Genomic DNA, 22482 nt, shown 5'->3' on the forward strand with positions numbered 1-22482 from the left:
TATTTTAGAAATCTTCTTGATAGAGAGATGCCACAGTGTTTTTATGTTTTTTGCCCAGGAGCTTCTGACAGGAGGAAATTCTGAGAAAAATGAGAATTCTGAGAAGAAATAAGCAAATATTTAGTACAATAGTACAAAATGACAGATATATGCAAAAATACTAGAAAAATATTTAAAATGTCGCATTTCTTATGAATGTTAACACATTATGGAAACATTCAATAACTGATTCATCTGAATTCAATTCAATTTTATTTGTATAGCGCCAAATCACAATACAAATCCTCTCAAGGCACTTTACAAAAACTAAAACTAAAAATCCAACAATTCCCTTATGAGCAAGCACTTGGCTACAGTGGAAAGGAACTTTTGTGTATTGTACATTGTTTAGACAATCAGTGGGAAATCAAAAGGAGACTAGGCCACAATAACTGTATGTCCTTAAAGCTGGGTTTTTGGACAGTTCTCAACCTCATGAAGGTCAGCGTGGAATTCTTCACTGATCATGTACTGTGAACAGTAATAAAGCTATGGCGGGGTGACTGAGTGGTTAAATTAACAGACCACTAGTTTGTTTTGTAACTCATGTGTTCAAATCCCATTCTTGTTGTGGATGCTGGTTTTAGACATGATGTTAAGACAACAAAACTTCAAGTATTATGTTTGCTTCAGAACAGAGGATCGTTTCAGTCCATCGACCTCGGGCTTCTGCCCCCAGCACACTTCTGCTGCACTCTGTTCCCCTCCACTCTGCATTTTAGCTATATTTACCTTCAATCACTATTCTGGAAGGTCAAAAGACTAAGAGTTTGTAAGGATCCTGGGAGACTATCCTAAATCCAGTGCACTTGCAAAATGGTGGAAAACAGTGGACAGCTGGTTTCCTAGCTAAATCTGGCAACAAAAGCAATGGAATGGAAATGTTTTCTTTGGAAAGATTCACATACAGTCAAGCCCGAAGTTATTCATACCCCTGGCAAATTCTGACTTAAAGTTAATTTTATTCACATGCCACTTTTTGTTCAAATGTAAACAAAAAAAAGAATAATCATTTTTTCCACAATGATGCCTCTTGTCCATCTTCTTATTTTCTTCTGGGAGCCGAAATTTGCCATTTCTAATCAAGAAAAAACTTGCTGGTTGAATAAAAGTAACTTTAAGTCAGCATTTGCTAGGGGTATGAATAATTTTGGGCTTGACTGTATGTGTGTTTCCTTTGGGAAACTACATATGGATAACTAGCAAGGACAAACATTAGAAAACAGGAACATGTAGGATTGCAGTAAGACACAGGGAAGACTGAGACTGTTGAGATCTAACAGCTGATGAGATACTTTTTTTGTTTTTTGACAGTTTTAAACAACATTGATTCAGCTGAGTTTTTACAGGTTGGTGTCACTGTCTTAAAGTCCATGAGGTGGGTCAATAATATCTGTAAACTGTCGGTATTTAAACCAAACAAGCAGAAAAAGTCCAAAAATGCCTTTACAAAAAGGGTTCAGGACTTGCCCTTCAGACCATAGTCAAAGGCAGGAAAACTGAACATTCCCCCATGACTGACCCCGTACAAACTGCAGGCCTCTCAGACAAACGCTGGAATTTTACATGACACCTCACAGCCATTGGACCCTCCCTTGCACCTGCAAATGCAGGATGAGGATTGTCCAGCAGATGTAACCATTTCTGACTGTGTCAGTGCTTCCACACAGTCACTCATTTTTGCTTCATACTGATTCAGAGCAAGGGCATCACTTTGGATGAGTGGTTAACATTGTTGCCTCACAGCAAGAAGGCTCAGGCTGGTTAGAAACCTGGTGGGGGCCTTTCTGTGTTGAGGTTGCATATCATCCACATGCTTGTGTGGAGCTACTCTGGTTTCCTCCCACAGTCCAAAAACATGTATGTCAGGTTGGTTGGTTATTCTAAATTGCCCATAGGAGTGTGTCAAGCTTTTCTTTGTAACTCGGCATTTGGTGAACTATGAGGACTGAAGGAACTGTTTGTGTCCAAGTTGAGAAGGTATCTGGCTTTAAAAAAATCCTGTGGTCCTGCACATCAACATCTTACTGTTCTCAAAACATCCAAACATAAAAGGAGGAACTTTCTTCTTTTTATACCAGAACCTGATATAAAAAGTTCAAACCTCACACAGGGCTTCTTCTTAATGCCCACCTGAAATTATGTGCAGTCATATGTATTGTGCTTTGTTTAGACAGTCAGTGGGAAACCAGGTCTGAAAATGTGTCCCTAAGAGAGGAAATGAAAATGAAAAATGTTCTCCTGACTGTCTCTGTGGTGTTAAAGGTCAGCGCTTTCGGCTGTTAACCGAAAGGTTGGTGGTTCAAGTCCACCCAGGGACGTCTTCCTTCTGGTGATTTGTCTGTATTCAGAGTTTGCCCATAAATGAGTTGAAAGTCAAGAAGTCATACCTCCAAACTAATAACACAGCTTTGATGGTGAAGTATTAAAGTCACTCTCTTCTCAATCATTCCAGTGTTTCTGTGTTACAAGTCTTCAAGTGCCTTTATTTGACTGAAACAACGGTGGTATGAGCTCAACCAGGTCAGCTGTACTTTGTCATGGCAGCATGTTTATCTATTCAGTTAGTCTCAAAGCTTTACAGAAGAGTATTATGGGCACTGTGATATTTGTCTGAGGGGAAAAGTCACAATTCAGAGAAAAAGAAGAAATCTGAGAAGAAAGTCAGATAGAGAAAAAAATAAAAACAAATTATCAAAGGCTGAGTCGTGGCAATTGGACTTTCAGTTCCAATGTATCTCTGTCAGATAAATTGCAGGTTCCAGTCCAACTTTCTCTTAGACTAATGAAGCCACCTGGATGGGTGGTGAAACGTTGAGGCCTTAAAACTGAAAGTCCAGTTGCTATGACTCAACCTTTAGATTCTTAGTAATGTTAACATAGTATATAAACACTTGTTGTAGTAGAATAGATGTTATAGTTAATTTTATGGCTGATTAGTCAATATTGAAGTTTTCTGACACTTGGGTTTGAAGTAAAGCTATAGTAACATCAGCTCTGAATGGAACCCCCACATCCCCAACACACCGTTTCTTCCCAACTGTGTCATTGTGTCAGTATCATAATCTAAACGTATAGCAAAGGATGGTTTCGATCCACTGCTGGAATTTGAACCCAGGATCCCCTGTTTACTAGACAGGTGCTTTAACCAACTAAGCCACAGCACCACTTGTAGCTAACCTTAAAATATAGCAGCTGTAGTAACAGGCTCCTCTCCATGTTCTGTAGAAATGAAAGGTTCAAGAGGTCATTCATTCCTGGGGCTATAAGACTGTATAACAGCTCCTGTTGAACCTGTGTACTTTATTACTTGCATTGCAAGTATCCTGTTAACTATTTATTTGTCTGTCTGTTTTTATTGTTTTATTTGTATAATGTGGCATTGTGTGGTCTCTGTGCCACTGGACACTCGAATTTCGCCTCTTGGGTATGAAGAAAATATTTATCATCATCATCATCATCATCATCATCATCATCATCAAAGGAATCACCGAGCAGACAGGTGTTCAACTATTACACAGATCCAGAAAGTGACATCATACCACAAACCAGATGTGTTATCAGATCTTGATTTTACATCCATCCAATGTGAACAGATACACAAGATACCAAAACAAAACAACATTCCTTCAAGTCAAAGTTGATACAGCGATCTAAGGATAAATGCCATTTTAACCTGCAGTCCTCCACTCTACCAACTGAGCACCTTAGACAGCATCAACAATGCTGCACTTTCATTGGCTATGACTCCTGTATACAACTGGCCCCTGTGTGGAAGGCAGCTATGCTCACCACTACACCACCATCACTGAGTCCAAAGTTTTATACTACTCTTCTCAGGTATTTTCCATCCACCTCATCTGTTCTGCTCCTTGGCTGTTTTTTAATAGTCTAATTTTGAATTTTCTCAAAATTCTGACTTTTTTTTTGCTAGGAGTTCTGGCTTTCTTCTCATAAATCTCTAAATTAGCATAACATAACTTCTTTTGTTTCATGTTCTCATTCTTGCCAGAGAATAGTTTAATCAATAGTCAAGAATTTTGCTCCTTCTTCTTCTTTAAAGAGATTATGTTTGATCTTTTCTGTAATCTGTCTAATACATGTATGCATAACCTTTTCAAGCATACTTGACTTTTTTTAATTGTAGTGCTACGTGCACCACTCTATCATACATGGAACTAGTCCACTGTGTCGAAAAAGTGGTTGTGCCATGTATCACAATTGGATGCTCTGGCTAGTCCAAGTGAAGCCTGGTTAGCTCAGTTTGTAGACCATGAGACTCTTAATCTCAGGGTCACGTGTTTTGAGCCCCACATTAGACAAGAAGTTGTCTGACTTTAGATGAGTAGATGTAGTTGATGTGTAAGCTGTGTGCTGCAATAGACAGCAGCATTTTGATGATGCCCTCCATCAGCTGCGTCCTGTGGTGTAATGGTTAGCATTCTGGACTTTGAATCTAGTGATCTGAGTTCAAATCTCAGTGGGACCAGCTTAAAAAAAAAGCTGTTTCATGTTATGAAACATGACTTACAAGGTAACTACCAACAAAATTAAATCAAGCTTGAGATAAAGTTCAGTCATCTTTTGGTTTCACTGGCGTAATCAATATAAAAGCAGGCTCTACCCCATTGTCCTTTTGCTGGTCCTCTCTTCCTGAGGGTCTTTTACCTCTTGAGAGTCTCTCAGTCTCCAGAGAATCTTGAGAACGAATCAGAGAAATCTCTGGTTCTGTCTGTCTGTGTACTGTCTTTTTGTGTCTTGCTGCAGTGATTGGGGAATACATCTGGTTGGACCATCATCGTACTTGACATGATGTGGTTTGGTCCAGGGGATCCATCCTCGCTGGTGACTGGTTCACAGTCCCCTGACTTGAATCAAACTTGGAATGAAGAAAACGAGTAATAGAGCAAAGGTTCTTCACATGGTCACTGCCTCACGTTTCTGAGAACAAAAATAACACATGACAGGGTCCCATGGTGTAATGGTTAGCACTCTGGACTTTGAATCCAGTGATCTGAATTCAAATCTCAGTGGGACCAGCTTAAAAAAACAGCAAGGTCTTGTTATGAAACATGACTTACAATGTAGCTACCAACATAATGAAATCGTGAGACAGACAGTTCAATTCCCTTTACTGTGATAGTGCAGTCTCATTGGTCTGAGTGATGCAAGACTAATTTTTTTCTTTAAGTTAGTAAGTTTTAAAAATGTTTTATAAAAAGGAGAACCATAATTTCTTTTTCCTCCCAGCACGAAGTCTAGGGGTAATCATGGACTCAGATTTGAATTTTAACAGCAATATTAAATTAACTACATCATCAGCATTTTACCATCTCAAAAACGTTGTCAGGTTCAAAGGGACCATGTCTAAACCAGACTTGGAAAGACTCATCCATGCATTTATCTCCAGCAGTTTAGACTACTCTAACGGCCTGCTCACAGGGCTCTCAAAACTAGAACCAGGAACTACAACCACATTACTCCTGTTCTCAGATCTCTGCACTGGCTTGCTGTCGCTCAGAGAATGGACTTTAAAACAGCACTTCTTGTGTATAAGTCTCTGCACCCCTGTACATCTCTGACATGTTGATGCCGTATGAACCATCTCGACCTTGGAGAAAGAGTGTTTCAGTTTTATGCAGCTAAAACCTGGAATAGTCTTCCTGATGATGTTACACAAACCTCATCTCTGGCAATGTTTGAGTCAAGGTTAAAAACTTTTCTTTTTAGCTCTGCATACGACAACTAAAAGTGTTTTATCTACATTAATTTTCCTCTAATTTCTAGTTTCTCATTTTGATTTTTGCCAATGTACATTTAACGTGTTTATTTCTGTAAAGCACTTTGAATTACTCTGTGTATGAATTGTGCTATATAAATAAACTTGCCTTGCCTAAGTATCTAAGTATTGTATTTAAGAATTTACTAAATAATTTCCCAAATGCAACCACAGGGGGGCACAATCCAGTGTCTTCATGTGCCGGTCCCAGGTCCGGGTAAATGCAGAGGGTTGTGTCAGGAAGGTCCTCCGACATAAAATTTCAGCCACATCAAACATGTGAATCACAAATACGATTTCCATACCAAATCGGTCCTGGCCCGGGTTAACAATGACCACCACTGGTGCTGTTGACCCACAGGGTGCCAGTGGAAACTGCACTACTGTTGGTCAAAGAAGGAGAGGAGGAAGGTGGGTTCATAGGCAAAGAGAGAAGAGGAAGGGCAGGAGTGTAGGACTTAGTGTAGGGAGTTTGAATGTAGGGACTTTGTCAGGGAAAACTAGAGAGTTGGCTGATATGATGGAGAGAAGAAAGGTGGATAGTTTGTGTGTTCAGGAGACCAGGTGGAGAGGTAGCAAGGTCTATAGATTAGGAGGAGGGTTCAAGCTGCTTTATCATGGTGTGGATGGAAAGAGGAATGGAGTAGGAGTTATCCTGAAGGAGGATTTTGCTAGGAATGTTCTGGAGGTGAAAAGAGTGTCAGATAGGGTGATGAGTCTGAAGCTGGAAGGTGAATGTTGTCAGTGGTTATGCCCCACAGGCAGGATGTGAGTTAGAAGAGAAGGAGAAATTCTGGAGGGAAATGGATGAGGTGATTCACGGTATCCCTAGTGGTGAGAGACTGGAGATTGGGGCAGATTTCAACACATGTTGGTGAGGGAAACGGAGGTGACGAGGAAGTGATGGGTAAGTTTCGTATGCATGACAGGAATGCAGAAGGACAGATGGTGGTAGACCGCAAAAAGGATGGAAATGGCTGTAGTGAACACATTTTTCCAGAAAAGGGAGGAACATAGGGTGACATATAAGAGTGGAGGCAGGAGCACACAAGTTGATTACATCTTGTGCAGACGTTCCAGCCTGAAAGAGATCAGTGACTGTAAAGTAGTGGCTGGGGAGAGTGTAGCCAGACAGCATAGGATGGTGGTGTGTAGGATGACTCTGGTGGTGAGGAAGATGAAGAGGACAAGGGCAGAGCAGAGGACCAAGTGGTGGAAGTTGAAAAAGGAAGAGTGTTGTGTGGCTTTCAGGGAGGAGCTGAAAAAGGCTCTGGGAGGTCAGGAGGTTCTTCCAGATGACTTTCATGCCAAGAAAGAGTATCACAGTTTCAATATTTGCTTTGAGAATGCTGATGGAGAAGTACAGAGAAGGCCAGAAGGAGCTGCATTGTGTCTTTGTAGATTTGGAAAAAGCATATGACGGTGCTGAGAGAGGAGCTCAACCGTCCAGAGCAACAGAGAGTGTGGAAAAGAAGTGAAGAGACGTGTGCAAGCAGGTTGGAACGGGTGGAGGAAAGTGTCAGGTGTGATGTGTGACAAAAGAGTGTCAGCAACAATGAAAGGAAAAGTGGACAAGACAGTGGTGAGACCAGCAATGTTGTCTGGTTTAGAGACAGTGGCACTGAGAAAAAGACAGGAGGCAGAGCTGGAGGTAGCAGAGCTGAAGATGTTGAGGTTCTCTCTGGGAATGACGAGGATGGATAGGATCAGGAATGAGGACATCAGAGGGACAGCTCATGTTAGATGGTTTGGAGAAAAAGCCAGGGAAGCCAGATTGAGATGGTTTGGACATGTTCAGAGGAGGGACAGTGAATACACTGGTAAAAGGATGCTGAGGTTAGAGCTGCCAGGAAGGAGGCCTAGTGGAAGACCACCAAAAAAAAGGTTCTTGGATGTAGTGAAGGAGGACATGAGGATAGTTGGTGTGGATGTGAAGGATACAGAGGATAGGGTTAAATGGAGGCAGATGATTCACTGTGGCAACCCCTAAAGGGAGCCCCCGCTCAATGTTTATTTATATTTTTTTAAGATTGCTTGTTTGATAGAAATTAAAGAAAACAGCCTTTAAAAAGTAAGCCACTCGGCCTCAACAACTTGCTCATACAACTCCAGGCCAGTTGAAATTGATATATTTAAAAACAGAAAAATGTTTAAACATTTGTTTTATTTTCTAACAAATGGAGGTTAAAGTGTGTAAATGGGTGTGGAAACTGTACAGAAATACTGGGGAGGTATAAAAAGTAATGTGTCCATTTATTATTGCAGAAGAACTAAATAGAAAGACATATATTCAGATATCATGGCTGTACTAGCTACAACAATGACCACACAAACTTTTATAGACAACAAAAATACAAACTGCATTAAATACAGTGGAGGTGCACCTATTGTTTACTTCAGTGGCTTTGTTAAAATGTCCATATAAAATAATACCCTGAACCACACACAGTAATTCTCTTTTTTAAAAGACGACCTCCTTCAGGATAAAGTATTTTCTTCTGTGCTTCAAGAGCAGTGTAAAATTTAATTGGCTGTCACTGAATTTCAACTATACATGACTGGCCCCAGACAGACTCATTCTTCTTCTATTCTATACAAAGAATTAGTCTGGAATGTCTTTGGTTGAGATCAATTTACAGGGGGGTGGCAATGGACACAGAATAAACGAATGAGAGAAATGAACGATATGACGTGTACGCTATCAGATGCAGCTACACAGAGATTGCGTCATAGTTACATTTGGTAAGCTCAGGCTGAGTTTTCCATAAGTGATATTCAACAGTCAAGGCAAGAGCTCTGTTTTTGCCTGGTTTCCAACCAGGGACCTTTCATGTGTGAGGTGAACGTGATGATCACTACACTACAGAAACTGACACAACCTTCAGACTTAGAACATGGCACTGGGAAATGCAACATTATACACTAAGCCCATAAGACACTTTATTTGGAGAATCTAAACTCAAATGATCCAACTGGGTGTCATCTTTAGGAAATCATAAAGGAGCCCAGAGAGATTTCTTGAAAACATACAGTTGTGTTCCTGTAGTGTAGATGTTAACATGTTTGCCTTACACACAGACGGCCCCTGCACCAGCCTTGAAAGTTGGAAAAGTACTACAACATGGTAATTTACAGATGTTTATCCATTGGCTGGGAATCCAACCCAGACCTCCCACGTGGCAGACAAAAATTCTTCCATTGAACCACCAATGCATCTGGCTCGCCTAGAAACTGATGTCTCCGCAGCTTGACACCTGGTCTTCTACATTTGATAGAGAGCAGTTTGTCCAGTGTCCTCCCTGGATCAAACATCTCCATGTCACTGAATTAGTCTGGAATGTCTTCAGCAGAGATCAGTTTTCAAGGGGTCATGACACGTGCAGCAGTGTTGATACGCTAGTGAATATGTTGTCATTCAAAATTTGTGTATTTTAGGTATAGTAACAGTCAGGATGGCCGAGCGGTCAAAGGCGCTGCGTTCAGGTCGCAGTCTCCTCTGGAGGCGTGGGTTCAAATCCCACTCCTGACAAGCCAGATCTGCTTTAATGTGTCTCAAAAGACAACTTTGTGTCAAACTGCTTTAAACCATCTTATCAAGGATAAGAACAGAGTGCAGATACTGGTGACCCACATCATGCCAGTCTCATGAAATGGAAACATGTTGACTATGCCAGCTACCAAGAGGACATAACCAAATTAATTTAATGACAAGTGGAATCATATACATTATTAACCCTGTTACACTGAGTCAGATGTGACCACTTAAATGTTTTTTATCAATACTAAAATATTAATTTTGAGATGATATATTGAATAAATGTATCAATGCATACAGATTAAACCTAAACACTAAATAATGCAATGTAAAAATTACAATAAGGGCATGCAAAACAAACAGATAATCCCACTGCTTCCATAGTCCCATATAGATTTTTTTAATATGGGACTGGACTTTAAGGCAGTGACACCAACCTATAAAAACTCAGCTGAAACAAAGTTTAAAGTGTATTCCACCTTTTTGCAAGTGCACTGGATTTAGGATAGTCTCCCTGAATGCTTACAAACTCTTGTAAGTTTTTTGACCTTCCAGAATAGTGATTGAAGCTAAATATAGCTAAAATGCAGAGTGGAGGGGAACAGAGTGCAGCAGAAGTGTGCTGGACCCACCATCCCAAGGTCGATGGACTAAAACCATCCTCCGTACTGAAGCAAACATAATACTTGAGGTTTTGTTGTCTTAACATCACTTCTAAAAGCAAGATTTATGACATGGATGGGATTCATACCCACGCGTGCACTGTACAGTGAATTAGCAGTCCATCACCCTGACCACTCAGTCACCTCCTCACAGCTTTGTTGCTGTTTACTGTACATTATCAATGAAGACCAATACAGAGAAAACTACAAACTGAAAGCAACACTTAGATCGTTCAGTCATGGTGACCAATGCATCACAATCTGACCTTAATGTGTCAGACATTAGGTCAGATTTATCTTTATGAATTAGTCTGACTATATTCAGAGACTCGGTTCTTTGGGAGCTGGAATTGTTTATTTTATTTCAGTGTAGCTGAAATATGTTGAATGTGCAGCTGAACTTCCTTTATTCACTACTCATTGTGCTGATAGGTTATTGACTGATATCTCATGTTTCAGAAAAGTAATGATTTATTTATTATCGCTGTTTTTCTTCAACAGGTCCCACTGAGATTTGAACTCAGATCAGTATTTTAATAGGAGACTGCCTGGGAAAACCAGCTGAAGGATAAGGACTGAAGAGTATGGACTGCACATGTTATTGGCAGTGACATGGAGATGTTTGATCCAGGGGGGAACATGTTGTAGTACTTTTCTTTTCCAACTTTCAAGGCTGGTGCAGGGGCCGTCTGTGTGTAAGGCAAACATGTTAACATCTACACTACAGGAACACAACTGTATGTTTTCAAGAAATCTCTCAGGTCTCCTTTATGATTTCCTAAAGATGACACACAGTTGGATCATTTGAATTTAGTTTCTCCAAAGGACGTGCCCTATGGGATTATTGTACAATGCTGCATTTCCCAGTGCCATGTTCTCAGCTTCAAGAGTGTGTCAGTTTCTGTAGTGTAGTGGTCATCATGTTTGTTTAACCCACAAAACGTCCCTGGTTCAAAACTGGGCAGAAATGTAATTTATGCATCTTAGTTTCAAAAAACATGTAGCCTGACAAACTTACCAACCATAGCTGTGATAAAGAAGAAGGTGAGGTGTCATGGGGGAATGTTCAGTGTGATTAACATCTAGGGGAATTAGCTCAAGTGGTAGAGCGCTTGCTTTGCATGTAAGCGGTAGTCGGATCGATGCCCACATTCTCCACAAGCCCAATCTTAACACTTCTGTATTATCAGATATCTGGTTTCATATTAGTACAACATGTATGAACTCAGTCCAGACAAAGACAGCAGAATGTGTTATAGACAGAGTGAGTGTGAACTGCAAAAGTGCTGTCATCCTTTCACTCCTGCTTTCCTGACTGACATGTTTTCCATAAGCAGAAGTACAGGAGCCAAGGAGCAGAACAGATGAGGTGGATGGAAAATACCTCAGAAGAGTAGTAAAAACTTTGGACACAGTGATGGTGGTGTAGTGGTGAGCATAGCTGCCTTCCACACAGGGGCCAGTTGTATATAGGAGTCTTAGCCAATGAAACTGCAGCATTGTTGATGCTGTCCAAGGTGCTCAGTTGGTAGAGGGGAGGACTGTAGGTTGAAGTGACAGTTATCCTGCAGTTAAGAAAAGAGCTTTGGTATCAAATGTGTAAAGTTCAACAACAAGCCGCTGTGTGCTTCCTTCAATAGCTCAGTTGGCAGAGCGGAGGACTGTAGGTTGAAGTGGCAGTTATCCTTAGGTCGCTGGTTCAACTCCGGCTTGAAGGAATATTGCTTAGTTTTTGTGTTCTGTGTATCTGCTGATATAGGTTGGATGTAAAATCAAGAGCTGATGACACATTCGATTTCTGCATCTGTGTAATAGTAGATTTTAGTTGCGAACCCACGACCTTTTTGCTGTGAGGCAATAGTGCTAACCACTCAACCACCATACTGCCACTGGCAACAACAGACTGGTAAAAAATGTACAGCATCTCATTTTATGCAGGTCATACAACTAATCACAGATAGTTACTATTGGAATATACTGATTATTACAGACATTCACTGGAGAATTTAGTTCACTGAACAGGAGCTGACAAACATGAATCCTTTATGAAACAGGAGAATGGAGAGAGGAGACAGGAAGGAAATATGAACAGGGACCGTCCTTCTGGACTTTCTAGGCTCTGAAAGTAAGCTTTCTAGACTTTCTAAGCATTTATTCCTGCTTCATTCACAATAGAAACTTCACTGAACTTCAAACACTAAGACCATTGTTTCATAACAGTCTCAGATTGACTTCATCCAGACAAATGCAGGACCAGTGAGTTTCCAGCAGGTGTCACATTTCTGCCTGTGTCAGAGCTTCCAAACAGTGACTCACTTTTCTCCATATGGACTCAGACCTTCAGAAAGCTTTGCGTTCTCCATCATTACAAATCTGTCACTCAGTGAAGGTTAGTGCAGCTGCATGTGTCTTTGCTGGGAATCATTTGCTTCTGTCTGGCTCTAACAATTTACCAGTCCAGCTTTAGGCTGAGCTTAGGACTTCCGGTCCCATTAATAAACACAAATACAGAAAGAAATCCATGCAACTCTACAACAATGTAGAAAACCATTTGACACATTTATTTATTCATATTCAGTTTATTATCAGCTTTTATTTCATTTTGTTGTCCATAGAAGTCAGTGTGGGCATTTTGTAGCTAGTTCAGCCATGATGTTTGGTGTTAATTCAGAATTTAGGTTCTTGTCTTTAGTTCTTCCTCAGTACTAAATAGACAAATGACTATATCTTCCTATTATTGCTGTACAGATTTCACACCTAGTAACACACTTTAACCTACACTTATGTGCAGAGAAATGTTTCTTTTCAAAATAAAACAAATACTTACACATTTTTCTGTTTTAAATATAACAAATTGACTGTAAGTTGTTGTGGCTGAGTGGTTAAAGCGATGGACTTGAAATCCATTGGGGTCTCCCCGTGCAGGTTTGAATCGTGTCAACAACGAGGTCTCCTTTAGGAATCATCATTAGCATTAATGTCTGTATCTGTTCAAAATTGGCCTGATCACATCTTCTGTTGATGTCAGTTACACCTTCAGATGGTGTTTCCACATTAACTGAGTCTAGGTTATGGTTCAGTGTTGTACAGAGAACTGGTTTGAGCTTTGCTTCATGTTAAGGTAAAGAGAAACACATCTTTTTTTCTGTTTTGTTGCATAATTCAGAGGTCGATGCACTGAAACCGTCCTCTGCTACTACTCCAACAAGGAAGTTCATCAGCACAGGTACTCCAGTCTGTTAGTGTGGCCACATCAATGCACTTTTATTCTACTATGGTTCTCCCTCTATACTACACAAATGCAATACATGCTCTAACTCCAAATTGAAGCAAAGGATATACTCAAGTCTTTGTCTAATGTCACATTTTTTATCTTTGAACACCAAACACCAGTTTTCACAACAAAGATGGGATTTGAACCCACACATGCAAAGCACAGTGGATTAGCAGTCCATCACCTTAACCACTGTCACCTTGTTACATTGAAACAGATGTTTGAAATACATGATCTGTGCAGAATTCCCAGAATAACTTCCAGCTGACCTTCATGAGGTTGAGATGTGCCCAAGAACCCACCCAGGACATAGTTATTGTGTCAAAGCACTTCACTTTTCTCCTTTTGATTTCCCACTGACTGTCTAAACAATGTACAATACATATCAGTGCATATAAGTCCAGATGATGAATCAGTTTGTTATTGAATGTTTGCATATTGTGTTGACATTCGTTAGAAATGTTACATTTTAAATATGTTTTACTAGTATTAGATTAGATTAGATAGATTAGATTAGATTAGATTAGATTAGATTCAACTTTATTGTCATTTAGCAGAGTACAGGTACAGAGCCAATGAAATGCAGTGGACATCCAACCAGAAGTGCAAAGAAGCATTAAGTACCAAGTGCAGGTAGAGTATGGTTGTGTAGACAATAGAGATGAATAATGTACAGTGTATAGATGGAAAAATACAGGTTTCCATATAACTAATATATGCATGAAATATATATGTACAATATATTGCCCAGGTATATGGGCAGGCTATGGAATATAAAACAAAATAAATATATCCATCCATCCATTTTCTATACCCGCTTTTCCTGGCTCAGGGTCACGGGGATCTGCTGGAGCCTATCCCAGCTCTCTCTCGGGTGGAAGGCAGGGGTACACCCTGGACAGGTCACCAGTCTATCACAGGGCCACATATAGACACACAAAGACAGACAACCTCACACACTCACACTCACTCCTACGGGCAATTTTAGAGTCACCAATCAACCTGACATGCATGTTTTTGGACTGTGGGAGGAAACCGGAGTACCTGGAGTAAATCCACACAAGCAAAGGGAGAACATGCAAACTCCACACAGAAAGGCCAGGTTGCAAACCCACGACCTTCTTGCTGTGAAGGAACAGTGCTAACCACTCAGCCACCGTGATGCCAGACTCAGATGTGACCACTTTAATATTTTGTATTAATACTAAAATATTTATATAATATAGTTTTTTTTTTTTTACATCTTTGTAGACAGAAACAGCAACAGACTAACTCAACAACAGCAACACAACAGTCATCCAGGCCAGGTAGCTCCTTCAGCAACAACAGAGACTGACTGTTACACACTGTCCAAAAACATGTATGTCAGGTTGGTTGGTTATTCTAAATTGCCCATAGGAGTGTGTCAAGCTTTTCTTTGTAACTCAGCACTTGGTGAACTACGAGGACTGAAGGAACTGTTTGTGTCCAAGTTGAGAAGGTTAGCGTTGACACAATGGCTCAAAAATGAAGGCATTACACATAAACATAGTCAATTGTGTGCACAGCCCTATGCTTTGTGTCTTGTTTCCATGGTGTAATGGTTAGCCATCTGGACTTTGACTTGATCCCATTTACATCCCAGAGGGATGGGATCTGGCTTTAAAAAATCCTGTGGTCCTGCACATCAACATCTTACTGTTCTCAAAACATCCAAACATAAAAGGAGGAACTTTCTTCTTTTTATACCAGAACCTGATATAAAAAGTTCAAACCTCACACAGGGCTTCTTCTTAATGCCCACCTGAAATTATGTGCAGTCATATGTATTGTACTTTGTTTAGACAGTCAGTGGGAAACCAGGTCTGAAAATGTGTTGCTAAGAGAGGAAATGAAAATGAAAAATGTTGCACTAACAGTCTCTGTGGCGTAATAGGTCAGCGCATTCGGCTGTTAACCGAAAGGTTGGTGGTTCAAGTCCACCCAGGGACGTCTTCCTTCTGGTGACTTGTTTGTATTCAGAGTTTGACCACAAATGAGTTGAAAATCAGGAAGTCATACCTACAAGCAAATAGCACAGCTTTGATGGTGAAGTATTGAAGTCATTCCAGTGTTTCTGTGTTACAAGTCTTCAAGCAGCTTTGTTTGACTGAACCAATGGTGGTTTGAGCTCAAGCAGGTCAACTGTGCTTTGTCATGGCAGCATGTTTATCTATTCAGTTAGTCTCAAAGCTTTACAGAAGAGGATTATGGGCACTGTGATATTTGTCTGAGGGAAAAAGTCACAATTCAGAGAAAAAGAAGAATTCTGAGAAGAAAGTCAGATAGAGAAAAAAAAAACAAATTATCAAAGGTTGAGTCGTGGCAATTGGACTTTCAGTTCCAATGTATCTCTGTCAGATAAATTGCAGGTTCCAGTCCAACTTTCTCTTAGACTAATGAAGCCACCTGGATGGGTGGTGAAACGTTGAGGCCTTAAAACTGAGTCCAGTTGCTATGACTCAACCTTTAGATTCTTAGTAATGTTAACATAGTATATAAACACTTGGTTGTAGTAGAATAGATGTTATAGTTAATTTTATGGCTGATTAGTCAATATTGAAGTTTTCTGACACTTGGGTTTGAAGTAAAGCTATAGTAACATCAGCTCTGAATGGAACCCCCACATCCCCAACACACCGTTTCTTCCCAACTGTGTCATTGTGTCAGTATCATAATCTAAAGGTATAGCAAAGGATGGTTTCGATCCACTGGCCTCTGGGACCAGGACCACTACAGCAGTGGGATGATAAACGAGAACCAGGACCCGAATTTTATTCACCAAGACCACTACAAGAATGAATTTAACCATGTAAAGCCCACTGTTGCAGAATTACAACATCACTTTTAACAACTCTCTGTTGTTGCTGAAGGAGCTGCCTGGCCTGGATGACTGTTGCAGTCAGCTCACCTCAGTTAGCAGTTAGCTCATTATTTTGCAGTTGTATTTCATTTCACAGTGGTCTATAAATGGGATCACAAAAGATTTAACATCATCAGCAAATGACATAGCACTTTATTACACAGATACATTTTTACTGGAGACTTTAGTATAAATACTATTCTGCAATAGTAACAGTCTACTTACAGTCTAATGTTACTGCACTGATTCATAAACTGTCACCATGGAACAACCATATGAACATAATTCAAGTGTGACACTGATGCAACTGAGCTCAGCCCTATAACTGTGATTAGTTTTACGACTGGAATAAAACATCCATCCATTATCCATACCCACTTATTCCTACTTAAAATGTTGAAATAAAGAAAATCAAAAAGGCTTCATCCTGGACAGGTCGCCAGTCCATCACAGGACCAATATTAAATATTACTTTTTAAAAATACTTTAAACAAGACATGTTTTTGTTTTAAATATCTCAAATTCAGTAGTTACATGTGCAAGTTGTTGTGGCCAAGCGGTTAAGGTGATGGGCTTGAAATTCATTGGGGTCTCCCTGCAAAGGTTGGAATCCTCTTAACAGTGATCTGCTACCCAGTCCGTCCATCTCCAGAACTTCCACTCCCAGCCCTCTACTGTCAGTTGTGGCGTGCCTCAGGGCTCTGTCCTGGGGCCCCTCCTCTTCATTATTTATCTCCTTCCTCTCGGACATATCTTTAGGCAACATAACATCAATTTCCACTGTTATGCAGACGACACCCAGCTCTACCTCTCTGCTGCTCCATCTTCTACCCTCCCCCCTCCCTCCCTCCTTACCTGCTTACATAATATCAAATCCTGGTTCACCCATAACTTTTTGAAACTCAACCCCGGCAAAACTGAAATTCTCCTCGTGGGCACCAAATCCACCCTTTCTAAAACCAGCACCTTCTCCATTTTAATTGACAACAATACTGTCCTCCCCTCCCCCCAAGTTAAAAGCCTGGGTGTCATCCTAGACGGTACTCTCTCCTTCACTCAGCATATCAATACCACTACCCTGTCGGCCTACTCCCATCTCCGTAACATAAACCGCATCCGTTCTTCACTCACCATCGATAGCACGGCCATACTCGTTAATGCCTTTGTCACCTCTCGTTTGGATTACTGTAACTCACTCCTCACTGGTCTACCTCTCAAATCACTTCATAAACTTCAACTTGTCCAGAACTCTGCTGCCCGAATCATCACCAGAACTCCATTCTCACATCATATTACCCCTGTCCTTAAACAACTTCACTGGCTCCCTGTGTCCTTCCGTATAAACTATAAAATCCTCCTTCTCACCTACAAAGCCCTCCACTCTATTGCCCCACCATACATCACTGATCTACTTCACATCTATTCTCCGCCTCGTACTCTCCGTTCCTCCAGTTCCACTCTCCTCTGCACCCCTACAGTGCGCCTGGCCACCATGGGCGCTAGATCCTTCAGCCACACTGCGCCCCGCCTTTGGAACATTCTCCCTCATCGCATCCGGTCGTCTCCGGACTTATCAACTTTTAAATCATCACTCAAAACGTATCTGTTCCGTATAGCGTTTTCCACCTAACCAAAAATGCACTACATTTATGTCTTCTTGCCTTAGTGGACTTTGAGGACTGAGAAAACTGTGTTGCTGTGTGTGTTCCAGTTAGGTTAGGTTACTGTTGACATCATGTCTCATTTGAATGAGAGGGAACCAACAAACACAGTGTACTGTCATTATTGTTTTGATGTCAGTTCCCCCTTCAGATAGTGTTTCCATAGTAACAGAGGTTAGGTTATGGTTCAGTGTAGCACAGAGAACTGGGGCCTGTTTCAGAAAGTGGGTTTAGTGAAAACCCAGAATGTATTAACTCTGAGATGAGGGATACTCAGGGTTTTTGGTTTCACAAAGCGTGTTCAGATTGACTCTGAGTCAGTTACCGTGGTAACTCACTCTGTAACCCAAACCTGCTCGCTGGCATGTTTTATAAACCGAGTTCTTCCTGAGTCCTGGGTACTCAGACTGAAGAAGAGGCAGGAGACCTGGTGTGCCCTTTTGTTGAGGAACCCATTGGTGCAGAAGCACAATTGCTTCACAGAATTTTGCGTCGAGAGACTGTAATAAGACCCTGTCTGGACATCTTTTCCTTTCCTGAAGACTATCTTCATGAGTGATACTGATTTTCTGCCAGTTCACTAACTGAACTTCTTGATATCCTCAGCCCTTAGATATCCCATATGACTTCTGGTGGACACAGTCTAAAGTCAGAACAAGTTCTTTCAGTAGCTCTTTGTGTTTTTGCAACTGAACATATCCTGTATAACACTGGTGATGCAGAACATATTTCAGAAACAGCTTTTGAAAAGGCTTCAGAATGTGACAACCCCCAAAAAGAAACAGGGACCGACCCCTTCAAGAAAGAGGCCACGAAGCCTTAGTTTTCAGAGCAGCCAGGAGATGTCTACTGATGAGACTGACGAGTCCACTTCCTCAGCTTTCATCTGGGAGAGATCACCACATTCTAGATGCAGTACCTCAGAGGTTGAAGGGTTGGATGGTAAGTACAGAAATTCCAATAGTAGATAGTGTTTCTGTATAAATGTAGCTTCTGCTGCAACTCTGAAGAAGAGACTAGAAACAAAGTGACAGTTTAGACTGTTTCCTATAAAACAACAGGTTGCTATTGGGGGAATGATGTACATCTGTCTCTTTAATAAGTTCAACAATATGATCATGCTGTTGTATTTCTTTATTTTTATTTTAACACTCTGAAATAGGAAATTAACACTTTATATCTAGAAAAATAGTCACTGCAGGTGTATGTGTAATAATGCCTTAGCCAAATTCTTTTGCAATAACGTACTTACTGAATTCCTGTGAATTGAGTTGGTGTGTAATTGTCTAGTTCAGTGTTGGTAATAAACATGCAACTTGAGTTCAGAAGTCCTGTTTTTCTTTGGCTGAGATTTCTATCCCACACTCATAGGTTCTTATTTACCAGAGAATTTCTAATTTAGCTCTTGGCCACCAAGAATATTGGGCTTTTTACTGCACCACATCTGACAACTGTAGTTACTTCTCAAACTAGTATTCATCACCTTCCTGTCCTGTGAAACTTCAGACATATGTAATCTTGTAGAATCTGATGCATGTCTGCAGATATATTAAACAATTCTAAGGGACCATTTTTCCTCCGTTAGTACTATTGCTTTTTACTCTAGGTACAATTTGTTAAGCAGGATTTTAATTCAGGACTTTTACATGCAGTGGAGTGGTTCTGCTACTTTTAAAGGATCCTACTATGTGTTTGTTTGTTTGTTTGTTTGTTTTTTCCCATTACCCGCTCCCACAAGATGTCGCTGTTTGGTTTTTCATGTCAACACGTCCTGTTGGTAGACGCTTTGGTCCAGGGCGCGCAGGTGGTCGACCAACAAGCCCCTCACTGTAACGCTGCATTTTGAACTTATCACAACACTTCTGCCCTGGATTTTTATTACACACGTCAGTCAGAGACCGTGTCGTTTACGCTGTTCCATGTTTCTCCACCGAAAGGAAAAACACAGTAGCTAATGATAATTCAATGATCCTTATCATCCTGTATTTTTAAAAAGACGTTTAATCCTCTTCAAAAAGACAGTGAAAGAGACCGTGCGTAAAGCTGCTGACCAGCGGATATAGTTCCGCATTGAATTCATTAGAAAAACATGTCAGATTAGCGTTTTACTATGTGTTTCCTACCGAGGATGACAATCAGATGAGCGTGGCTCTGTTCAGGTGAGCTAAAACCTCTGGATGAAATGTGACCATTGCATCCTTTACTCGCGGGACCGATCTGCAGCTGGTCGGGTTCAGCTTCGTTCATTTGATGTCTTCATTTCAAATATTCCCAATAAGGCAGTTAAACTATATATAGTTTTATTCAGCTCTTTGTCTTCAGAATCAGATGCTTTTGTGAATTTCTAGACTTTTCAGACTCAGGTAGAGACCATCCTGATCATCCCATTCACAACACCCTGAAGGAGCAAAGAAGCACCTAAAGAGGACGACTCATCTCACTGTGCTGCAGGACTGAACCACACACGATTCATCCTCACTGCCATCAGGCTCTAAAACACCTTAGCTAATGGCAGAAGACTCACCAACATGAGCTGGACTGTTAATGGCTACTTTCATTATCCATTAGTTTACATACAAAACCAACTGAATTTTCCCTTTGGACATTAACTACCATACAGTAGTTATTACCTTCAAAATGCTACAGCAAAAGTACACAAACAATACTATACCATAATGGCAGCCTGTTCTATCAACAAAATTACTAAATGCTGAATAAGCAGTCGAACGACATACAACTGTTGTACATATGTAATATAAACTACTATTTATGTGACGTATTATACGTTACATTGATGGTCTGTGTCAATGTGGGAGGAGCTCCACTCCAAACATTGTGGACAGGATGTGACGTCACATGTGATGTCACAAAGTAAGAGGAATCTGGGAGAGCTGATGACTTCATCATCTTTCATCCTCTGAAACACACACAGACACTTTTGTGTTTGTCCTTTTGTCATATTTCCACATTAGCATTGAGTTTGCTTCAACATCCTCCATGGGATTGAGTGACAGGTAAGTTGAAAGCGGTGGAAAATAGTTTGATATATTGCACTGCAAAGAATTAAGAAACCAGCTGCAGTATGTCTGTGAATACACCTCAGGATTCAGTGCTTAGTAAATTAGGACTGAGCCTTTTACCAGTGGACACTGAAACCAACTAATAGTCAGGGACAGAGTTACAGTGTTTTTTAACAGTAGTGTATTTTTCTCAATATCTAGCAGTAGGTTTAGATCAGAACAAATATAGCAGCTTTGGAAGCAGCAGGACTGAAAATGTGGTAGTGACAAGATAAAGCCTTGGTGGGCCCTGTGTTAATGAAATGAAACTCAGATCAAGTGTCATGTACAGAATACACACATTCCATCCATCCATCCATTTTCAATACCTGCTTATTCCTTAACCAGGGTCACCAGGACCTGCTGGAGCCTATCCCTGCTTATTCCTTAACCAGGGTCACCAGGACCTGCTGGAGCCTATCCCAGCTCTCTTTCGGGTGGAAGGCAGTGGTACACCCTGGATAAGTCACCAGTCCATCACAGGGCTGAATACACACATTGCTATGTGAATTCATGTTGTGTTCAATCTTCTCCTCTCTGCTCTCTCCATCCTCCAGAGTCAAGTTCCTGATACATGATGCTGTGCAACCTTGTGTCAACAATGTGCCTAACCCTTACACTATTCTTTCACGGGTGCCTTCATCAGCTCAGTGGTTTTCAGTTGTTGAGCTGGCTAATGCTTTCTTTACTGTGCCTGTTCACTCGGACAGTCAATTTTGGTTTGCTTTTCAGTTTCAAGGGAAAACATGGACATGGACTCGTCTGTGTCAGGGTTATTGTGAAAGTCTTGTTTTGTCTCCTGACAGTGCCTTGCTGCAGTATGTTGATGATGTTTTGGTGTGTGCACCCACTCGGGAGCAGTGTGAGGCAGACGCAATTGTTTTGTTGAAGTGTTTGGCTGCAGAGGGCCACAAGGTCAGTTTGTCAAATCTTCAGTTTGTACAGCGTGAAGTGATTTTCCTTGGTCATGTGATTACTGCAGAGGGGAAGTCTCTGCCCCCCAAAAGAGTGACAGCAATTCAAAACCTTCCTAGACCTCAGACAAGGAAGAAGCGGCTGATGCTGAGTACAGGGATGAAGTTTGGTGGGGACCTAATGGGAAACCTTGTCTTCTGAAACACTTTTTCTCTCATTTTGAAAAGTTGACACATGGGCTGGATCATGCGTCAAAAGGGGGGATAGTATAATCAATGGATGGTACAATAATCAAGCCGGCTTGAAGTACAAGCATGTATAACCTTTTCAAGATCTTTTCTTGTTAAAAGCAGCTTGACTTTGGACAAGAGCCTAAGCTGAAAAAAGCTAGCTTTGACAACAGAGTTGACCTGCTTATCAAGTTTAAAATCACTGTCCAATAAAACACCCAGGTTTCTAGCAGTTGGTTTAACATAAAGTTTGAGGGAACACGTCTCAGGGAAAGGGTCAACACAGGCTCCACTAGGTCCAAATACCAGCACTTCAGTTTTAGTCTCATTAAGACTCAGAAAATTTACTGCCAAGACATGCCTTGAAATGCTCCATGCATTCCAAAAGTGGTGTTAAAGCATTTGTATCCCTCTGTTTCAGAGGAATATAGATTTAAATATATATAT

General features: G+C 40.8%; 8 non-coding genes across 8 annotated transcripts; 7 read left to right on the top strand and 1 right to left on the bottom strand.

The window, feature by feature from the left end:
- Positions 1-2286: 2286 nt before the first annotated feature.
- Positions 2287-2360, top strand: trnan-guu (transfer RNA asparagine (anticodon GUU)). Its single transcript has one exon. It is a non-coding gene; the product is annotated as a tRNA-Asn (tRNA).
- A 770-nt stretch (positions 2361-3130) lies between these two features.
- Positions 3131-3206, bottom strand: trnat-agu (transfer RNA threonine (anticodon AGU)). The gene has a single exon. It is a non-coding gene; the product is annotated as a tRNA-Thr (tRNA).
- Positions 3207-4456: 1250 nt separating this feature from the next.
- trnaq-uug (transfer RNA glutamine (anticodon UUG)) lies at positions 4457-4528 on the top strand. Its single transcript has one exon. It is a non-coding gene; the product is annotated as a tRNA-Gln (tRNA).
- Positions 4529-5006: 478 nt separating this feature from the next.
- Positions 5007-5078, top strand: trnaq-uug (transfer RNA glutamine (anticodon UUG)). Its single transcript has one exon. It is a non-coding gene; the product is annotated as a tRNA-Gln (tRNA).
- Positions 5079-9264: 4186 nt separating this feature from the next.
- Positions 9265-9347, top strand: trnal-cag (transfer RNA leucine (anticodon CAG)). The gene has a single exon. It is a non-coding gene; the product is annotated as a tRNA-Leu (tRNA).
- Positions 9348-11645: 2298 nt separating this feature from the next.
- Positions 11646-11733, top strand: trnay-gua (transfer RNA tyrosine (anticodon GUA)). Its single transcript is given in 2 exon segments — positions 11646-11682; positions 11698-11733. It is a non-coding gene; the product is annotated as a tRNA-Tyr (tRNA).
- A 1146-nt stretch (positions 11734-12879) lies between these two features.
- On the top strand, positions 12880-12961 carry trnas-uga (transfer RNA serine (anticodon UGA)). The gene has a single exon. It is a non-coding gene; the product is annotated as a tRNA-Ser (tRNA).
- Positions 12962-15186: 2225 nt separating this feature from the next.
- Positions 15187-15260, top strand: trnan-guu (transfer RNA asparagine (anticodon GUU)). Its single transcript has one exon. It is a non-coding gene; the product is annotated as a tRNA-Asn (tRNA).
- Positions 15261-22482: the final 7222 nt, after the last annotated feature.

This window comes from Mastacembelus armatus, unplaced genomic scaffold, assembly GCF_900324485.2.
Source record: "Mastacembelus armatus unplaced genomic scaffold, fMasArm1.2, whole genome shotgun sequence".
NCBI classification, from domain to species: domain Eukaryota; kingdom Metazoa; phylum Chordata; class Actinopteri; order Synbranchiformes; family Mastacembelidae; genus Mastacembelus; species Mastacembelus armatus.